General features: G+C 35.2%; 1 long non-coding RNA gene across 3 annotated transcripts in view; it reads right to left on the bottom strand.

The window, feature by feature from the left end:
- Nucleotides 1-3,308: 3,308 nt before the first annotated feature.
- The window catches only part of LOC127517914 (uncharacterized), a 29,913-nt gene continuing 24,425 nt past the window's right edge, over nucleotides 3,309-8,796 (bottom strand). The window contains exons 1-6 of one of the 3 annotated variants that reach the window (XR_007931406.1): nucleotides 7,487-7,704; nucleotides 7,068-7,124; nucleotides 5,348-5,460; nucleotides 5,176-5,244; nucleotides 4,443-4,514; nucleotides 3,309-4,251 (exon numbers count right to left, since the gene is read on the bottom strand). This is a non-coding gene — a long non-coding RNA (uncharacterized LOC127517914). Of the gene's footprint in view, nucleotides 4,252-4,442; nucleotides 4,515-5,175; nucleotides 5,245-5,347; nucleotides 5,461-7,067; nucleotides 7,125-7,486; nucleotides 7,705-8,796 lie in introns of those variants that run through there. The other 2 variants (XR_007931408.1, XR_007931407.1) reach the window with 2 other exon arrangements.

Genomic DNA, 8,796 nt, shown 5'->3' with positions numbered 1-8,796 from the left:
AGCACAACTGTCACAGAATGGAAAGCACAGGATTGTGGGATATCAAAAGCAGCTAAGGATACATCTATGCTGCCTTGAAAAATCGATCAGAAGAAGGTATCTCAGGAAACAGGAAGTGAAACTAACATTGGATTCGGACGTACCTTGATGCCTTCCTACCTTGAAATGTGTCCTCCGAAGGCAGCATTTTCCAGTTTTCGGACGCAGCCTAGCTGTGTCCCAGTTCAGGGGCTGCATACTTCGAAGGCCGCAATTGTGTCATCATGCAGCTGGCATGGCCTTCGAAGTGCACAAAGGTTGAACCGAGGGCCATGGTTGTTAGGTCTGCACAACAAAACCTGCTAAAATATCGCTAAAGTAAAGAACACTTCAACGCCCGGACTATACAAACAACCCGCAGCAACAGTGTAAAAGTAGCCAGTCGTCGTTAAATGGCCTAGCAGCTGTATGATAGCTGACAGCGGATGTTTGTGGGGGGATTTTAAAAATAGAAATAGAGAAATGGGGGCAGAAAAGTTGCTTTTTTGTTTGCTTTTTATGAGTTTTTACTGGATTTTGACACTTTCAATGCCAGCAGCGATGGGTGATGTATCTCAGGCTGAGACCAGACCATAACCAGGTAAAGTGTGTAAGGTTAAATTGTGTAATGTCACTTTTATAGGAACTATTAGTTAATTTCTTATGTTAAATGTAACTGTGACAATATATTTTCACATGTATACATTTACTCTGTATTTAATAATTTTAATTATTCAATTAAAATACATAAAGATTACAGATTAAAGAATACATAAATTCAATTAATGAATATTATTGTAATCGCATTGTAAAGTTGTACTTTATTTGAGGAACTTTACGTTCAATAAAGTCATTATTTTTGCTTTGTTTTTGTGCACAAAAAGTATTCTCTTTGCTTTATAACATTAAAGGGGTATAATGCTATTTAATGTATTCTGACTTATTTACACTGTTAAAGAGTTGGATTCTCATGGTAAACATGGCCAAAGTTTCAAAACATTAGTTGGACGAATGACGGAGTATTTCTGTGCCAAAAATTCTCTTCCAAATCCTTACAGGATTCAGGATCTTTTTTTCGAGCATGTGCCCGAGTGATGTCAACAAGGTCAGTATTCCTTGTACGGGCACTTCTCCCGGAAGGGCACGCGCCGCACACGTCGACCAGAGCGAGAGAGCAAGAGCACGCCCATCAATGGGCGTTCGGGTTTACGGAAGTCGTCGGCAGCGCTGCACAGGTCACAGGACTTCACGAAATTTACAATGTCACCAAAGAAGTGTGTTTTTGGTTGTGAGGGAAAGATAACCTTGCTTCCCAAAGAACCCAGCATTAAGTAGAGCTGAGATTTTTGTGCTAACGCAATACATTTATGCGCTCTCGACATTTGTTATTAAAATAACCATAAAAACTGATAGTTGCAATCGCTTTTTTATTGGTTAAAATGAATGGAGAATATCTTGTGTTTTTCTGTGGCTGCTCAAGCCCTCAGGATTGGCGCTTATGGTTTTATAAACAAGGCCCAGTTCGGCGCTGGATTTACAGATCATTTGAAACTGAAAGCAGTCACAGCGATAATGATCCCGGTCATGAGTCGGAACCGCGGGTGGTGAGTAAAACTGCTTCAAATGTCTGTTTTGTTGGCAGTAGGCGCCTAAGTACATATAATGTAAACAACACGAACGTAGTGAATTCATAAATTCATTATTCATCATTCACTATACGCTATATTCATTATAGTGATTCAAAAGTTCCAGGGATAATGCGATGGTGTATTGTGTGTGTTTAAATACATTTGTTTAGCGACCATTGATAGCTTGCAGACGATCGCTACGCAAAAGCTGCGCGTGCTCGTCACTCTTTAGCTCTGCTCACGCGACACGCCTCCAGGAGCTCGGCTGTTTTCGGAAATACTCGGTACAGCGTATGTATCTTTTATAAATATGATAAACCTAAAGACTTTTTGGAGATATGAAGGATGCACTACTACTCTATAGGTACTCAAGATTAACATGAGATTGGCAGAAACTGTGTGTGATACCCCCCCTTTAAGGTTGAACCACTGTAGTCATATGGACTATTTTAACGATGTCTATTACTACCTTTCTGGACCTTGAATGTGGTAATTATGTTGCTTTCTATGGAGGATCAGAAACCTCTCAGATTTCGTCAAAAATATCTTAATTTTATTTTCCAAAAATGAACGAAGGTCTTACTTTTTTCTTTTTCTTTTAAATACAGAGCAAACACCAGTAAACAGAAAAGACCTGCTATCACAACATGGTCATGTCCACTTTTTCCACCTGAGAGAAGACTGTTTAACACAATACATAAATATAGAGTAAAGCTTAACCAAGTCAATAAAAAATTCTCTTGACTTTGTATGTGGACTCACTTTACATTCACACTGGTGTTTTTGGGCTAATTGGGCAAACTAAAGTTGCTTTGTTTTGAAAATATCAGAAAGTCATAAAGGATATCAAAATCCACAGCTGCTCAATCTGAGCAGTAAAGCAAAAGATACACAAGCATCCTGCCGAGAAACACGCTCACAATCCCTCGAGGAAGCTGAAAACAGACATAAAAAGAAAAAAAATATGCACTGAGAAAAGATTCTGTAAATCTTTGCTGTACTATGAGAGGATGAGGTAAAAATCAATGTTTCCAAATAATCACTGCCACTGACGCTTTATAGGGATTCCATGAGTGATGCAATCAGTGACTGTTGTCCAGGCCAACGTTGTATCCAGGCAATTGATCTCCTACCTGTGCCACTTTAAAGACAAGTAACTGGCACTTCTGATTAATAATAATATGAATGTATAAAAGAATATTCTAATATTGTTGCAGTGTTTGTCTAGCTTTGTCTTGATCAAGCTTCTTGATTATTTTTCTTAGTGGAAGTTTTAAACAATTTACAATAATTGAATAAATACAATTCAGTTCATTTTATGATCATGACTGGCTGATTGAACATTGTTACTTACATAAGAAAGAGGTTTGTTGAGAAACATGCAGACTATTTCTGGTGTCTTCCCTTTATATTATAGAGTATAATGCATATCTCAGTGACAGGTGTAAATGTAAATTGCCCCTGAAAACATAGCATAATGTTTCTAGCTGGGATGTTAAAGAATATAGTCAAGATAATGACTTTCACACTGAACATAATTTTATGAGCTTAAAGTTAAATTTAAACATTTCAAAAATGCATTATATTTCAAAAAGTACTGTAGAAAACAAACAAGCTCTTCAAGAACATTCTCTTTTTTTAAACAAAATCTTTAAACTTGGACAATTGCTTGAACAGTTTTATTCAGTGGACAAAAACGCACAGTATATAGCCTAGGCCTATTTACATCAAAACTGACAAGTTACAACAGGTACTTTTAAATGAATTCACTCTTTTGCCTCATATAACACAGCATTAAAAAAGGTCCTTTTATTTATTTATTTATTTTTTTTACAACAGTAGGGTGTTTGTCTGTGACATGCAGTGTGATCTACATTGCACAGTCTAGCAATGTTTCATTTCAGTTGCCTGCACTTCCCCCCCATAATTTCTTGACAATGCTAAGGGTGTCACAAATTCACAGATCCCGGTGACAAAATGTCTATGTGTCTATGGTTCCCCTCCAACAGTATAGCTAAGCTAACTGCTTTAGAGAACAACTGAGCTAAACTTAAAGAGAAATAAGCCTTGATAAGCCTCAACTTTAGTCATAGCAACATATTCCTTTTCATGAATAAGTTAGACCTTCTGTATGAATATCACATAACATAAATAATTTTCAGGACATACAGTTTATGTGCTCTTCATATGCATTATACCGACAACCCTTTACAACTTTAATAACATTAACAAACATTATATTGACTGAATAAAAAAGTCCCTTTTCATTTCAGAAATCTGATCACTGTAAAGTACCTTGTTGTTTACTGACTGAGAAACTGTTCTGCAGGATTCAGTGTGTGAGTGATCTGTCCGAATGATTCCAAATGAATCACAAAACAATTCAAGTCATAGATTAGATATTGATGCTGGCTCCTGGAGTGGCCATCAAATTTTAGGGGTGGATTTTGTCTGTGCTGCTGGTCTTATTTGAAGTTGACATCAGTTTATTTGTTCTCTTCATCATTTTCAGAGATGGGGGAAACTCTGTGTTTTATTGAACCATATCCTGAATCAAATGAACACATAGAGCGGATAGAGCTGATAGAGTTCTTCTTTTCAAGTACTGTGAAGGAAAGGAGTTCAGATTTACTTTTTTGTCTTCATTACAAATTAGGAGTAATAAATCTAATGCATGACCTTGTGAGGTTAAGGATGGTGTGGCAGCCATATTGTATGTTGTTAAGCCTTTTACACATTATACTCAGTTACTACATAAGTGATGTGTTTCATGGTCAGTTGAATACTCGCACATACCAGATTTTCCCTCATGCCGTCCTGCACTGCATTTCTCCTGTGTTTGGTTTTCATTTATTTTCTCTGTGGAAACTGTTGATTACAACAATTTTACTGAATGCAAATTGTAAAACTATTTTTTGCTTGTGTCAATGACGTTTTTAATATATGCCTTTCAAAATATTCATTGAGTAACTCAGATGAAGGAGTTACTCAATCCACACACATTCACTCAATACAACACCAACACTTTGAATTTATAATTACTGTTAATTACTTAATGTCATTTTGCAATGTCATACCAGATTCAGGACTTAAACATTCAGGATGTAAATGTTTCACTCTGGTTTAAGCTTCTGGCTGTATAATGTCCATTACATAAAAAAGAGGTTTGTTCAGAAACATGTAAACTACTGTCTATTGACTTTTATTAAAGTGTTAAAACGAATATTTATAAAATAAAATGCTGTACTTAAGAGCACAATGTAACTGTGACTGAGCACTTCATTTATAATGGTTTCTATTGTCACTACTATCTTTGGTTTTCATTTATATTCTTTGTGTAGAAATTGTTGATTACAAAAATATTACTGAATGCAAAATAAACTAGTCATGAAGTTTTTAAAATATGCCTTTTTTTCATCATATTCATTCTGTAACAAGGACCTGAGATGCACATTCACTCACCACACTGAACACCAGCACTCTGAGCTTATAATTACTGTTAATTACTTAATGCAGTTTTCATACGCACCACATTCATCTCTTGTAGAGTCATCTGAGAAACTGGCTCCTCTTTGCACTAATGGGTTCTCCTCATTGACTGGAAAAGAAAAGAGGCACAGGACTGATGAAAGAATACTTCACTATTTGAGCTTACACTTATAAATACGTACAGGTTTACTTTCACATATTTTATGACCCACAGTTAATAGAATAGTCAATGCTCTGTCTGGGCTTTTTTGATATATTAATTTTAGTGTTGTCTGCCATCATGTCCACATTCTCCATCTCTGTGATCCAGCTCCTTTGATGATTTCTGTTTTGAAACAATATGTGAAAGATACAAATAAATTTGACTTGATGAGATATTTGAGCTTATCACTGCAATACATGAAAGTACAGTATGGATATAAAAATATAGATTAATGCAGCACTGGTTGATTTAGATCAACTTCTTTAACCTCTTCAACTCATTAATCTATAAAATAGAAAACACATCAAATAATTGTCATCTATGTTCTGTTATGTTTTTACTGTGTAACACTGTATTCTATGAAATATCTAATATAAGATGAATAATAAATATTACAACTCTTAGTTTAACTTTTTACAAGCATTTCATGGGGATATATTATATTATATTTATAATATAACTATATAAAATGTGATTAAACATATTTGACTTTTTATTTTCTTCGCATCAAAAGATGCAGAAAATTATTGAGAAAATTCTGTACAGTATGACTGTACATACACAGATTGATCACAATATTGATTGTAACACACATTATAAAGTGTTTTAGCAGTTCTTTAGAATCCAATAGGTGTATAATACTAAGAACAACTGAAATTAAAACTTGCTATGCAAGATTAAATCACAACATGTGAACTGGCTTAAAGGGATAGTTCACCCAAAAATGAAAATTACCCCATGATTTACTCACCTTCAAGCTATCCTAGGTATATATGAATTTCTTCTTTCAGACGAATACAGTCGGAGTTACTGTATATTAAATAATGTCCTGACTCTTCCAAGCTTAATAATGGCAGTGAATAGAGGATGAGATTTTGAAGCACAAAAAAGTGCATCCATCCATCATAAAAGATATCCACAACGGCTCCGGGGGGTTAACAAAGGCCTTCTAAAGTGAAACGATGCATTTGTGTAAGAAAAATATCCATATTTAAAACTCGTCTACTTATGCTAAAAGAGTAACCCCTGACGTGATGTAGGAGTAGCGTAAGCTTTGATGCTTCTCGCTGTTCAAACAAATAGGGCTGTGCAACAAACTCAAGCTCTTCTTCTCTTATATTGAAAACATTTCTCTTCAAAAATTTTTGTTTTAGACTTCTAATTTGTGTTGCAGTGTTTTGCTCTCTCCTCTGCGCTTCCGTTTTTTGTGCTTCAAAATCTCATCCTCTATTCACTGCTATTATAAAGCTTAGGAGAGCCAGGACATTATTAAATATAACTCTGATTGTATTCATCTGAGAGAAGAAAGTCATATACACTTAGGATAGCTTGAGGGTGACTAAATCATGGGGTAATTTTCATCTTTGGGTGAACTATCCCTTTAAGGCCAGAAATGAATAAAGACAATTGTACACAGGCATTTTTGAACTTAACAAACTAGGAAGAGAAACCAGGAACAACCGTAAACAATGAAGAATGATTAAGGGAAGGTTTAGGACTCCAACATACAAACTTCAACTCATTATTCACCCTGAATTTCAGAAAACATACAGTAACCGCTGAAACTCACCTAACATTCATAACTGTGTTAATGAAGACATAAAAACTATAGTTATTACTATAAATAAACAGGTACTCATAGAAGGAATGTTACCAATGCTCACATTTGGCACAGTATTTTACATGTGAAATTTTGTATCTGTTAAGCAATGTAATATAAAATGTCTTACCTGACATTTATAGCACAATTCCCATCACTCTTCCGAGTAGAGCAGGTAAGCAACAAGCTAGAAGAATACAAACAGAAAAAAAAAAAAAAAAACTTCCTTCTCATGTGATATACTGGTTTAGCAGGAAGAAGAGTGGTTAGGATTAAAAGTGGGTTAAGGTGAAAGGGATGGGTCAATGGTTTTCAGAAATTAATTACAGCTGTAATTACATGCAGGTATTTATGTCATATATAAGTACAATGTAAAAACATGCATGTACAGTTCACAATAAGTACATTGTATCAAATGTATTTAAATGTTATTGCATAGTAGTTAAAGGAATGTAAAGACCAAGTACAAATTTAAAATCAGGTAACCTAAATATGCTTCATCTAATTTAGAAGTCAAAAATATGGTTTAACATGACCAAATTATCCTACCTGCATTAGCTTCCACTAACAAAGGTCAGATCAAGCAGAAATCATTCCTTAAAATAACAACTACATTTACTTGTAAGTGTATTCAGTTGTGTTTTTAAAGTGCCCCTATTATGGGAGTCTCCTACAACAGGTTTACAGGTATGCAAGGTCAAAAAACACTTTCGTTTTCTCATAATATACATTTAATTTCAGCTCAGTTCATAAATGATTCATTAGAAGCAGCTCAAAGAATCAGTCTCTCTAAACCCCTCCTTTCTGTGAGCCTACACTGCTCTGATTGGTCAGATGGCCCAATCCTTTGTGATTTGTCTACTGTGCGCACCGCACGGCCATTGCCATAACTGAATGACAGCTCTCAATTCACAAGACATTGTATACAGTGTATAGACAGAAATGATAGCATCTATTTTACCATATCAATTTGAGCCCGAGTCCAACGATGAAACGTATGAAGTAGTCGATCAACCAGAAACTGATTCGCAATCACGACTGGAGTAGGACGTTTCTCTGTGGTAAGTGTCATCTTAGTTTGTGTTATGTATAAGATGTGATAGCAGCGTCACTGTTATACTTTATGTAGGTGCACCAGTGGGAACTGTATCAGAATGCCAAGCCAAGCTGAAAACCTCTAACATAAGATAAACATTTAGGCCAGATGTGTACACAGACTGTTTCGTCATAACTATTAACAAAGTAAAAAATGGCTAGATCATTGTTTGACATTACAATGCATCTTAACATCCTATTACATTACAGATAGAGCTCCACTCTACTGTAATAATAAAAACGCAGAGGAAAAAACAGTTTGTTTTACAGTTATGTAAGCGAACCGAGCCCACAGTTATGTTGTAAACTCCCACGTTAGCTGAGCACAAACATGAATAGCTGATAATGCATTAGACTCTGTAAACAAAAGTCATGCTCCATCCTTGATCATTACTCCAAGTAATAAGACAGACAAGCTGTATTAATCTACACATTTTTAGACAATACGAATCAGCTTGGGATTCGTTTTACAAATTTAATTGACTCAGAGTCGACTCATACTTTTGAGAGACAATAACTTTAAACACGGTGCACTTTCAGATTTAAAACTTGTTTTCATTCACTTAGAGCTATGTTACACACTACATGAAAGGTCATTTTCAAAAATCCATAATAAGGGTACTGAAAGTCTGAAAGTCATAATGCTTTAGAATAACTATTTAGCTGAATCACAAAAGATTAACTTTCATGCTCTTTCGTGTATTTCAGGCATTTGCATACTTGATACATCAAACAAGTACATGAACTTACAGGTACAGTATATT

This window comes from Ctenopharyngodon idella, chromosome 8 (assembly GCF_019924925.1).
Source record: "Ctenopharyngodon idella isolate HZGC_01 chromosome 8, HZGC01, whole genome shotgun sequence".
Taxonomy (NCBI): domain Eukaryota; kingdom Metazoa; phylum Chordata; class Actinopteri; order Cypriniformes; family Xenocyprididae; genus Ctenopharyngodon; species Ctenopharyngodon idella.
This window is presented reverse-complemented; position numbering and strand designations above follow the sequence as displayed.